Source organism: Dermacentor silvarum, chromosome 10, assembly GCF_013339745.2.
Source record: "Dermacentor silvarum isolate Dsil-2018 chromosome 10, BIME_Dsil_1.4, whole genome shotgun sequence".
Classification (NCBI taxonomy): Eukaryota; Metazoa; Arthropoda; class Arachnida; order Ixodida; family Ixodidae; genus Dermacentor; species Dermacentor silvarum.
In genome coordinates, this window is record NC_051163.1 from 157,131,913 (window position 1) to 157,141,988 (window position 10,076).

Below are 10,076 nucleotides of genomic sequence, written 5' to 3' on the forward strand. Positions count from 1 at the left end.
CAGGTAAGTTAGGGAATGCTTTGAAAGCACGGTAGGTCGCTTTAATTCAAGCTGCATGCCTCATTCATATTATTGCATTGAGAATTATTTTACGCCAGTAAGTGCAGACATATTTGTGTTTATTTCTGATCTTCTTCCTAAAATATACTTTCTTGGTTCAGAGCATATTATATAAAGCAAGGGATGCTGGCTTGTTTTTTCTTTGCGTTAGCAAATTACAGTATTCATATAATAGCACACCTTACATCAATGAGCACACTAAAGTCGCTTGGCGAGCAAAACGCGTACTTGTCTTTTTGAATATCCCAGCTTATGTTGTGGTGTCTGCAGTTCGGACACGTTTCCTGAGAAGCACTACTCGACTTTCACAAGTGTGTGAGATATATCTCCAGCACAGCAGGCAGATCAAAGTATTGCAGAATGGCACTTACCACACAATGCAAATGTAATCATGCGTCAGGATTTTTTTTATTTGCTCGTGTTGCCCCACGGCATAACATCAGTATGCCTCAGGATTTTAGAGGTGGATGCCGAGTACACATAAAGAAGGGGGAAGGAGGCGCCTTTGGAATGAACACTGGTAAACGAAGTATTATTTGTAGGGGTGGAAGAATATTTGAAGTGTTGAATATGAATCGAACATTACATGCTATTTGTATTCTAAAATAATTACCTATTCAGCAATTTTGATTAAGTAAAATTTGCCAAATATAATAACCGAGCATTAAAGTTGTTACTGTACTCTGTCTGCTAACAAAGTATCACAAATTTTCACCAGTAAAACAACAAAAGTTTTCGAAGCAATGCAGAAACAAAATGGGGAATGCAAGCGTTGTTTTTGGTTCCATGACGGAAGGCTGCATGACAACCCCGATTTTTGCTTATAGTCTAACATGTAGTGTTATTGACAGTCTAGTCGTTTAAATTTTTTATAACCAGTGATTTTTTTTGCAACATATCCTTTTACATGTTTTTATAGCAAGCAAGTCCTTCAGCAGTGTTTGTCTTCCGTTTTCACTACTTCTGATAATTTTTTGGCAACCATTTATTTAGTACTTTTTTACACCTAGTCAAACAGCAGCTATTCATTCTTAGAAACCTTGTTTGCCAACAGGATCTAAAGATTTTGAGAGGTGTTTGTGCAGTTTTTTAAATGACAATTTTTCAATCAATCAATCAATATTTATTTGACGACAAAATCAAATACAGGGTGGGTGTAAGTACAAATTCGGAGGTCCCGAAGTAACAACTGTCGGGGGGACCTCCTAACAAGACATGAAAAGCGGGTTAGTAGGATCGTGGCAAACAGCGAGTCATGTCATATATATATATATATACAAATTATATATAATCGGAAATGAACGGTAAGAGAGAAAAAAAATCTTTTAAAAACATCACAAGTATAATCACACAGTTAAAAAGAAAGAAAAAAAATTGCATAAATCATTAAAGATAACTCGCAGAAATTCAAACGAGGATAAATGGCACGTAAAACTAACAACGAGAAGTATCAATTTATAGGCAAAATTCGGTGACTCGGTAATTTGGACAGTACATTGCATAATAGTGAATCAGAACAACATCTAATTATTTCTACGTTAGTTAAATTATACTATGTGTCAGATCAAGTGTTCATGAAATGCTCCTTCGTTCTACGCTTGAATGATAATAATGTAGATGACTTCATATCAGATGGTATTGAATTCCATACAGAAATGCCTAAAAACGCGACGGTAAATTTCCCATAATTAGTTCTTGCTTTTGGAAGAAGATTGAGTTGTGCTGAAAATCTTGTGTTGTTATAATTTATTAGGCTAGAGCGAGTAAAACCTGGAATATTAAGCTCGGCATTTATCAGACGAAACATAAGCAGTGACAGCTTATGATTAAATAACATGCGTAAAGGTAAAACATTTAGGGAACGGAATATGGGAGCAGAGGGAGATGTATGCGATTGGAATGCAATTAGTCGTAGTGCCTGCTTTTGCAAAACTTCTAGCTGATGAAGATGTATGGCATATGTATTACCCCAAGATGACAGGCAGTATGAGAGATGACTGTGTATGTATGCGTAATATAAAGACATGAGAATGGTTTGCTGAAATGAAGAGCGCGTTTTTATGATGATGTGAATACCAAATGAGATTTTTGAATAAGTGATTGAATATGGCACTGGAACTTTAGGTTCTCATCTAGTACTACACCAAGAAATTTAGTAGACGCGGATCTTCTAAGTACATTATTATTTAGAGACACTACAATAGAGTCAATGTGATAAGTTCTTGAAGAATGGAATACCATAAGTGTTGTCTTAGATGGGTTAATGGATAGCTTGTTTTTTACGCACCATGAATGAACATTCGCTAGGTCAGCGTTAAGCTCATCCTGCAATGCGAGTAAATTTTTATCAGATGCGAAAATAGTGGTGTCATCAGCATAAAGAAGGTCACTACCTCTGTTTAAAAATAATCCTAATCTTCCCTGATAGTTTGCCGTATCATTTTTTGTAGTCAGTACAAGCATGGTGCTTAATTATACCAAGATAAATATGCCTGCTGTAAATGTATGCATCTGTATTCGACTATTCGATACTTACTATTGCCAGTAGAAAGATTTTATATTTGCTAACCTCTAATCATTTGCATTGAGGTAGTGAAGAGATTGACGGAAGCTCGTGTGGTGTGGTCGAAAGAGGCATGGTAAGTAGTTTAAAACTGGACGCCAACCACAAAAATGAAAAATAAGACAAGGTTCAACTGGAGCTTTGTTCACAATCATGGCTCTCATGTAGGAGCTGAAACATGTATTTATTTTTATTCTTGTTGTTGGCGTTCAATTTTCAATTGATTATTATAATTAATTGCATTCATCTAGTCCTAAAGAAGATGCAATATACAATTTGGAGTACTACTCTTTGAATTTTGTTTCCATTGCCGAGTTCTTTTTTTTTCTAATGTAACTTTATTCACCACACAGGTACAACTGATACATTTTCATTCTTTAAAGGACGTCACCACTACTGAAAGGTGTTATTCTGCGCTCGCACAACTTTTTCAGTGATTTCCAGCAAATATGTAGTCCTCATAAACAGTACCTAAATAATTTTAGCCTATGTGGTTATTCATTAACCAAGTAGGCTTCATCAACTTCTGACACGACTCGGTCGTGGCAACTTGTGAGCTCACAAATTTGAGCATGCAGTAACCCCCCTCCATATTTGTTTCGATGAAGGCTTCTCCTATGGTGCTACTCTGTATCCACCCCGTTTCCTGTGATTACCACCATGGGCTTCAAGGCAGACACCCTGAGGAAAACTTTTCGTGCACAAACCTGGTTCTTTCACACTTTTGCTGATAAATACGGACATTGAAACCAAGGGTGGCATACCAGGCATGTTGGTCACAGACAGAACTGCAGGGGGCGGGGGTTTCTGAAAGTGTTCACCTAGTGGACACGTCCATTTCATCTGCTGCTGAAGTGTTGATTGGCTGGGGGCACCTGCCTCGTACTCGCGCATGCCCCCAGCCCAGCTAATCAGAAATTAAGCAGCAGTTGAAATGCATATGTCCATTCGTTGGATACTTACAGAATACACCTCCTCTGCTCTGTCCTATCTTTCTGCCCTTCCCCATGTAATTTAATCAGTAAACTACTTGTTCGTATATTGGTCACCTTAATCAATGTTCGAATAGCTCAACGCTTAAATAGGTATTTGCAAGTAAGGCACTGTAAACCCAAGCAGTTAGGTTGTTGATTGCCACCATACAGACCCAACCAATGGCTTCACTGTAGCTTTTCATATTAACTGAACTTTGAATGCAGAGACGGCAAACTATAAAAACAGAGTAGCATTTCTCTAATGTGCATCACCCCCTACACTTTTTTGTGTTGTTACAATCGGTATATTCAACCCAAACGAAGTAAAAACAAAAAAGAATTGTGACTTTAATTTCATTTTACTGCCTCATTTTTAGAGGTGTAGCAAGATTCTTTAATTCCATTACGAGTTGTTACTCAGGTTTCCATCTTAATTTATTTCTCATGCTCCAAATACGGCAACAACTGCCCTCTCATCCACAGCTATCAAGGCGTTATGGCACCTTCGGACGTTATCTGAGCTGAGTAAACGCTACAGATTGCATAATTTCTCAATACATTTTCAGAGCTTGCTTCACCTTTAGTTTCTCATTAAAGACAGCACTTCTTTTGTGACCATCTTTGAAGAGCTTGTAGTAATGTATACCTAACATAAAGGATGGGTGCTTTGTAGTGCTAGCATGCTCTGTCCTAGAGTATATTGTTGAATGGAAAAATTGCAGAACTCATGTCTGACAAGCGTCGCATCAAGCATCGGTGTTTGCTATTCCAACTGGTGTTTCAATTTTACAGCATGTACACATTTTACGAGTGCACCACTAAAAAAGGTTCAAAGCTCTTCCTGAAAACTTTCAGAAGCACTTATCACAATCAATTCCCCATATAAGTGGTTTTGCTGAAGAGAATACAGGGATACAAGCATAATTAGACAATGAGGAATGTGGGTAGAAACACTATTCTCAGCACACATGTTTTTTGATGAACTACTTCTATACTGGTGAAATCTGTGCTTTTAATAAAAGTACACCATGCTGCTTCATCACTCCATGCCAACTGCAAGTATCCTGTACCAGGAAGTCAAACCAAATTGTCGGATGTTCAGACTGTGAAAATAAAAACGATTTTGAAACTTTGACGTGTAAAAAGTAAAGCACACTTGAGAAAATGAACACATCACAACAACAAATCCAACGAATCAGAATTACATTTGAGAACAAACATAGTTTCTATGGCACAATGAAGAAACCTTATTCCTCCGGCGTTGTTTTTTTTTTGTGAGAAAAGATGAAAGTGCATGTGTTATGTCCCATTTTGTGTACCTTTCACCTTTTCACACACAAAAAGATGTCTTAACGTGTCAAACTGTCTTTGCATAGCCATTTCTCTGCTCACACCATAATACGTACCTACAGTTAAAAGATGTAGTAATGCTTAGCTTGAATGAACCAACACCAGCTACGTGCACTGTGCTGCTAAACATGGCAATTTAAGTTAGGTTCAGGCACAGCACATTCATGTGCTATATACGTTTGCTCTTGGTTGTAGGTAAGATAAATGAAAGGAAGGCAGGTAAATAAAAAGGTACCTGATGTGCTATGCAGAAGTGCTCTCCCATTTGGACAGAAGCCAAGCACAACCGCAGTGATCAAACAGACAACTTATACAACATTTCAAATCTAGGAACTGAATGCGCTGGAGATTTTTCTGAATTCATGGCAAAAAATCTAGATGCTAATGGTGATGCATATATAAAAAGGCCTCTGCTCAAACTGGTAACGCTATGTGTAGCTTTGTTTTACAAAATGTGCCCTACCACTGGTCGCCCAAGCTGAGGCTGTAGTCCAGTTGCAACTGCAAATCACTCAAATATGTCTAGGGCACACTTGAGCAAAATGCGGATGAAAATTATTGCAACACTGAGAATGTGCTAGAGGCTTCAATAAAGCAGCTGATAGCCTGCATGGACTGGAGCAAGACAAGTGCGTTTTGGGTCTAGGTACGTGCACGTACAGCTTGAAGCTATTGGACGCTATTTGATATATTTTACATACTTGAGTTACTTCTTCGTTTCAGGCAAGAAATATGTATTTTGTATCCTTTCCATTGTTACATCTGGATACCCAGGATACCACAGGTCTGTTTTTGGCATCTGATTCCTTCTCAGAGAACTACCCGTCTAAAAAAATTTCACAGGTACTTAACCCCAACCTCTCTTTAGAAGAGCCTGGGTTTTGAACATGGCAAGGCCACTAATTACACAATGACTCTTTGCGATGTGATGTACGTAAGCACCTTACAAAGTACAAAAAATTTAATAGCAATATGACAGGTATACGCATATTTCAGTTTTTTTGTGGGCGCGTAGCTTGATTTCTTGTTGTTAGCACGTGACCATTCAGTACGCATCATCCCGTCAGCCGCGCTTGCGGGTGGTGATTTTCTGCTGCCACTGGTGCTGGTCCCAAGGCCTGGTTCTGCTGCATCCTCGTATGCCTTCAACATCATTCTTTTATATGCGCGAAAGCTGCATTGCAGCGTTATTTTATATTTGCTAGCGTTATAATAATCTTTTCTTAAGTATTTTGATTGTATTTTGATTGTATTTGTCGCGTATCTGCCGATCTTGCTGCTCTTGTTCGCGACCGCTTGCTTCGTTCATCCCTAGCACGTATTTCTCGAATTTGTCAACATATATACTGCCGACTAGAAGATAGCCTTCTTTCGTTTGTGAAAAAGCTCAGATTTATTTTCTCGCAGTTTTTTTCTTTTCTTCTTCTCGGTGTCATTTTAGATTGTATTGCTTGCAAAGTAAGTGTTTTGGTTGCCGGCGACTCGATGGTGAAATACGTGGACGAGTATTTCTCATCGCGTCGTAGTTTGTCAGTCAGTGCTGCCGCGCATAGAGGAATAAGGATTGAATACTTGCTGTCAATGATTGCTGACAAGCTAGCTGGTTTTGATGTTGTCATCGTGCACGTTTGCACTAACAACACTGTTGACAGTGTCATTGTGTGAATCGACAAGTATCGCCAGCTCGCTCAGGGTATCATTGAAAGGAATGCCATGGTGCATGTACCTTTTTCTGCCATTCTTCCTTGGGGGCAGAATCAGCACTGGCCATGGGAAGCTCAGTTCTCTTGATAGAATGACAACTACATAAAGGTAAATGCTGCCCTGATGCAGTACTGCCACGAGTGTGGCTTCGCTTTCCTGGGTGGTCTCGTGGATGACTGGCCCAGCTACCTGAGCAGAGATGGTGTCCGGCCAAGCCGCTTTGGTAACAAGGTGCTGAAAGACTACCTGTACCAGGTGGCCTGCAGCCTGTCCATTCATCTGGAGAGCAAGCCGCATCCAGCAGTGCTACAAGGAGACCCAGGCACCTTCTTCATTGACCAGCTGAACTCGGCAGGACAGCATCCCTACCATCTCTGAGGCTGAGTTTCCCCCACTTGGTTCGCATATTTTCATTTCTTTTCATGCAGCAAGTGGACCTTGCACAGCACCAGCTCCTGTCTGGATAGCTAGCACAGCTCCCTTCCAGAGGAACACCAACCAGCCGACCAGAACCCTTCAAGGTGCTGACTTTTCACTTGCTGGCGGTGTCCGTATATGTTGCAAGGGTAGCAAGGCTTGGTGGACCTGGGACAGCCTGCCTTCCCCCATTTTCCATGGCACATGTGTACCAAGCAGGGGAAATGTCGAGGGGAGGCTTGATGAGCCAATGATCCCTGGTCGAGGTGCAAGCACCACTTGTGTCAGGAGAATTAGGAGAGCCACACAGAAGCATGGGAGTGCTCCTGTTGTGTGCTCTTCTGTGGGAGAAGGAGAGGCCAGTGCTTGAGAAGCAGGTGTGCCAGATGCTGTCTCCCAGTGTGATGACTTCAAGCATGCACTTCAAGCATGCATTTGGTTCAAGCCATAGAAGCACTAAATTTTCCAAGTTTAAGGAAATGAAGCTGAACCAAAATGTAAGTGATGCCAGTGAGCCATTTCAGCTAGCGTTGTCCCGTAATTGTACTTCTGAGGCCACAGGTAAAATACTTGAGCAGTATGAACGGTTTAAAGGAGTAGATTATCTGGTCACTTCCACGGCTAATTCTTAAGTAGTGACTTCCGCAAGTTCCGAGCACAGTGTTTCATCATGCCTGACGCGTTGCATGTGTGCTTTTTATAATCTGTACAGTTTGCCTTGTGCCCACATTTTAGCAGCTCGACATTTTGCCCAGCAAGAGCTTTTCGACAAAGCATGCATACTGGACAGGTGGTGCAAAGATCGTTTCCTGAGCGACAGCTGCATGGCCTCTAGTGCCGCACCATTAGTGACAAGCAGTATTCAGCTGCCGCTATCTGTGAAGCTGGACACTGCACAAGAAAAGTATTCCTACATCTACAAGACACTTTGTGAAATGTCCAAGGCTGTTGCTAATGTATGAGCTAATTGTGGTGAGAAGCAGCTAATAGAGCATCATGGGAGGCATTCTTCAGGAACTTAACCACCTTTCCTAGTAATCGAATTACATTTAGCTTACAAGGCATATCAGCTCCATTACCCCAAATTACTGCTACAAGCAGTTGGAGACATTCGAATAGTACAAAGCTTGTATCTTTGGTGAAAGCAAGAAGAGGACGGCCAAACAAAGTCAAAGCTGTTAAGCGCAAGTTTTTGTCATCGCAAAAGAATATAGTAGGCGTTGCAACGGCGACAGTAGACATGTTAAACCTCTGCAAACGCTACTATCTTACAGGTGCTGATTTAAATGCTTTAGTACAGGGCACCTCAATATCAGCATAATACTTAATTCATGAAAAATTTCCTGATTGGCATGGCTTTCAAGATCTGCTTCTTGGCCAGCGTTTTGCTATATACTCAAGTAAAGGAGCCTTTTATTGAAATCTTGCATGTCCGAAACCCCGATCACTGGCTTACAGTAAGCAATGCTGATGCTGATGAAAACATATGACTCAATTGACCAAGATACTCCTTCTGATGCCGTCAGGCAAATCTGTCGTATGCGAAAGTTACAGTCGCCAAAGCTGACCATTCACAATAAAGGGGCACAAAACTGGTGCAACACGCTTGACTGTTGCTTGTTTGCAATAGCAAATATGTATTATGTAGCATATCAGATAGGAGTCCAGAAAATTTAAACCTTAATCAGAGTATGCTGTGCGGACATTTGCTGAAAGGCATACAAAAAGGCAACATGGACGATTTTCCACTCGCAATCTCTCTCACTGTTTGTGTACGGCCAAAAGATTGCATTTACGAGTTGCATTGTGTGTGCAGGCAACCGATATATGGTGGAGTAGTATTGGACAATTCTTTTGCATATTATTCAAGAGGATTTCACAGAGCATGCCTTGGCCCTTTAGCAGATAAATTAGATAACAAAGTAATTGTGTGCTCTAAGTCATGTTTGGCTACTGCCAAGGAAAATATCGATACTCATAGTGCATAGCATTCTTCTCTTTGTACAGTTCTACAGTGAAACCTGAATATAACAAACCAGACCAGCATAAACTGAATTATCCTCTATATCGCACACACAAAACTTGCTGACTGATACTCGTGTCAAACACTTGCTCATAACAGAGGCTTCTTTTTTTTAGTCTAAATGGCGAGAATGCTCGGAAGCGTGCCAGCAGTGTACAAGTAAGATCCAATCGAGTCACTATTTTTAGCGACTGGCAAGCTGTTCAAGGCGCAAGTAAAAGTTTCTGTCTACTATGCGTAGTTTTGTTTACGAAACAGCAGATACCTCTGGCTTAATTTTTCCACTGAAGACAAAAAATTCGTGTAGAACAAACACAATGCAAAAGTTTGTTTCATTTCGTTATGGGTAAGTTTGGATATAAAGAGTTTCCTAATATAGTGAAGTATTTTTAGTGCATCCGCCTGCTTGTTCTAATTAGGTTTCAGTGTATCCACAAGCTACCAGTAAACACTGGCACAATCCGGTGATGTGAAACTTTTTTGTTATTGTTCTAGTCAGTTTTAAGTTCTAGTCAACTCTACTGGCAAAGAAGGGCAACATTTCATTGTGAAGGAAGCAGAACTAGTTCTAGTCAACTCTACCCAAACTAACCTAATATAACCTAACCCGGTGGTAATTTACAATTTATTTGTACACTTCAATGCTGTTAAGATGTTTATTTGGTCATAAGCAATGCACTAACATAATTCCATTGGTACTAGTTGTTTGACTGCTTTATGGTTGCCTGCGGCAGGGATTCTTAAGGCTCAACTGCAAGGAACAAGTTCCCTACATATTTTTGGCCAATTATTTGATTTGGCATGGGCAGACTTCAGCATCTAAAGAGCGTCACTTCTAGCGTCTCATTGTTCTTGACACCGCCAGCTGCCGTCGACAATCCCTCGGGAACTTGTTTCTTGTGGAATTTATTGTGGGCAAGTTCACTCTGTATTATTCAATTTGAAAACCTGATCATGCTGCTTCTAAGTAGTCGCCAGTATTTTG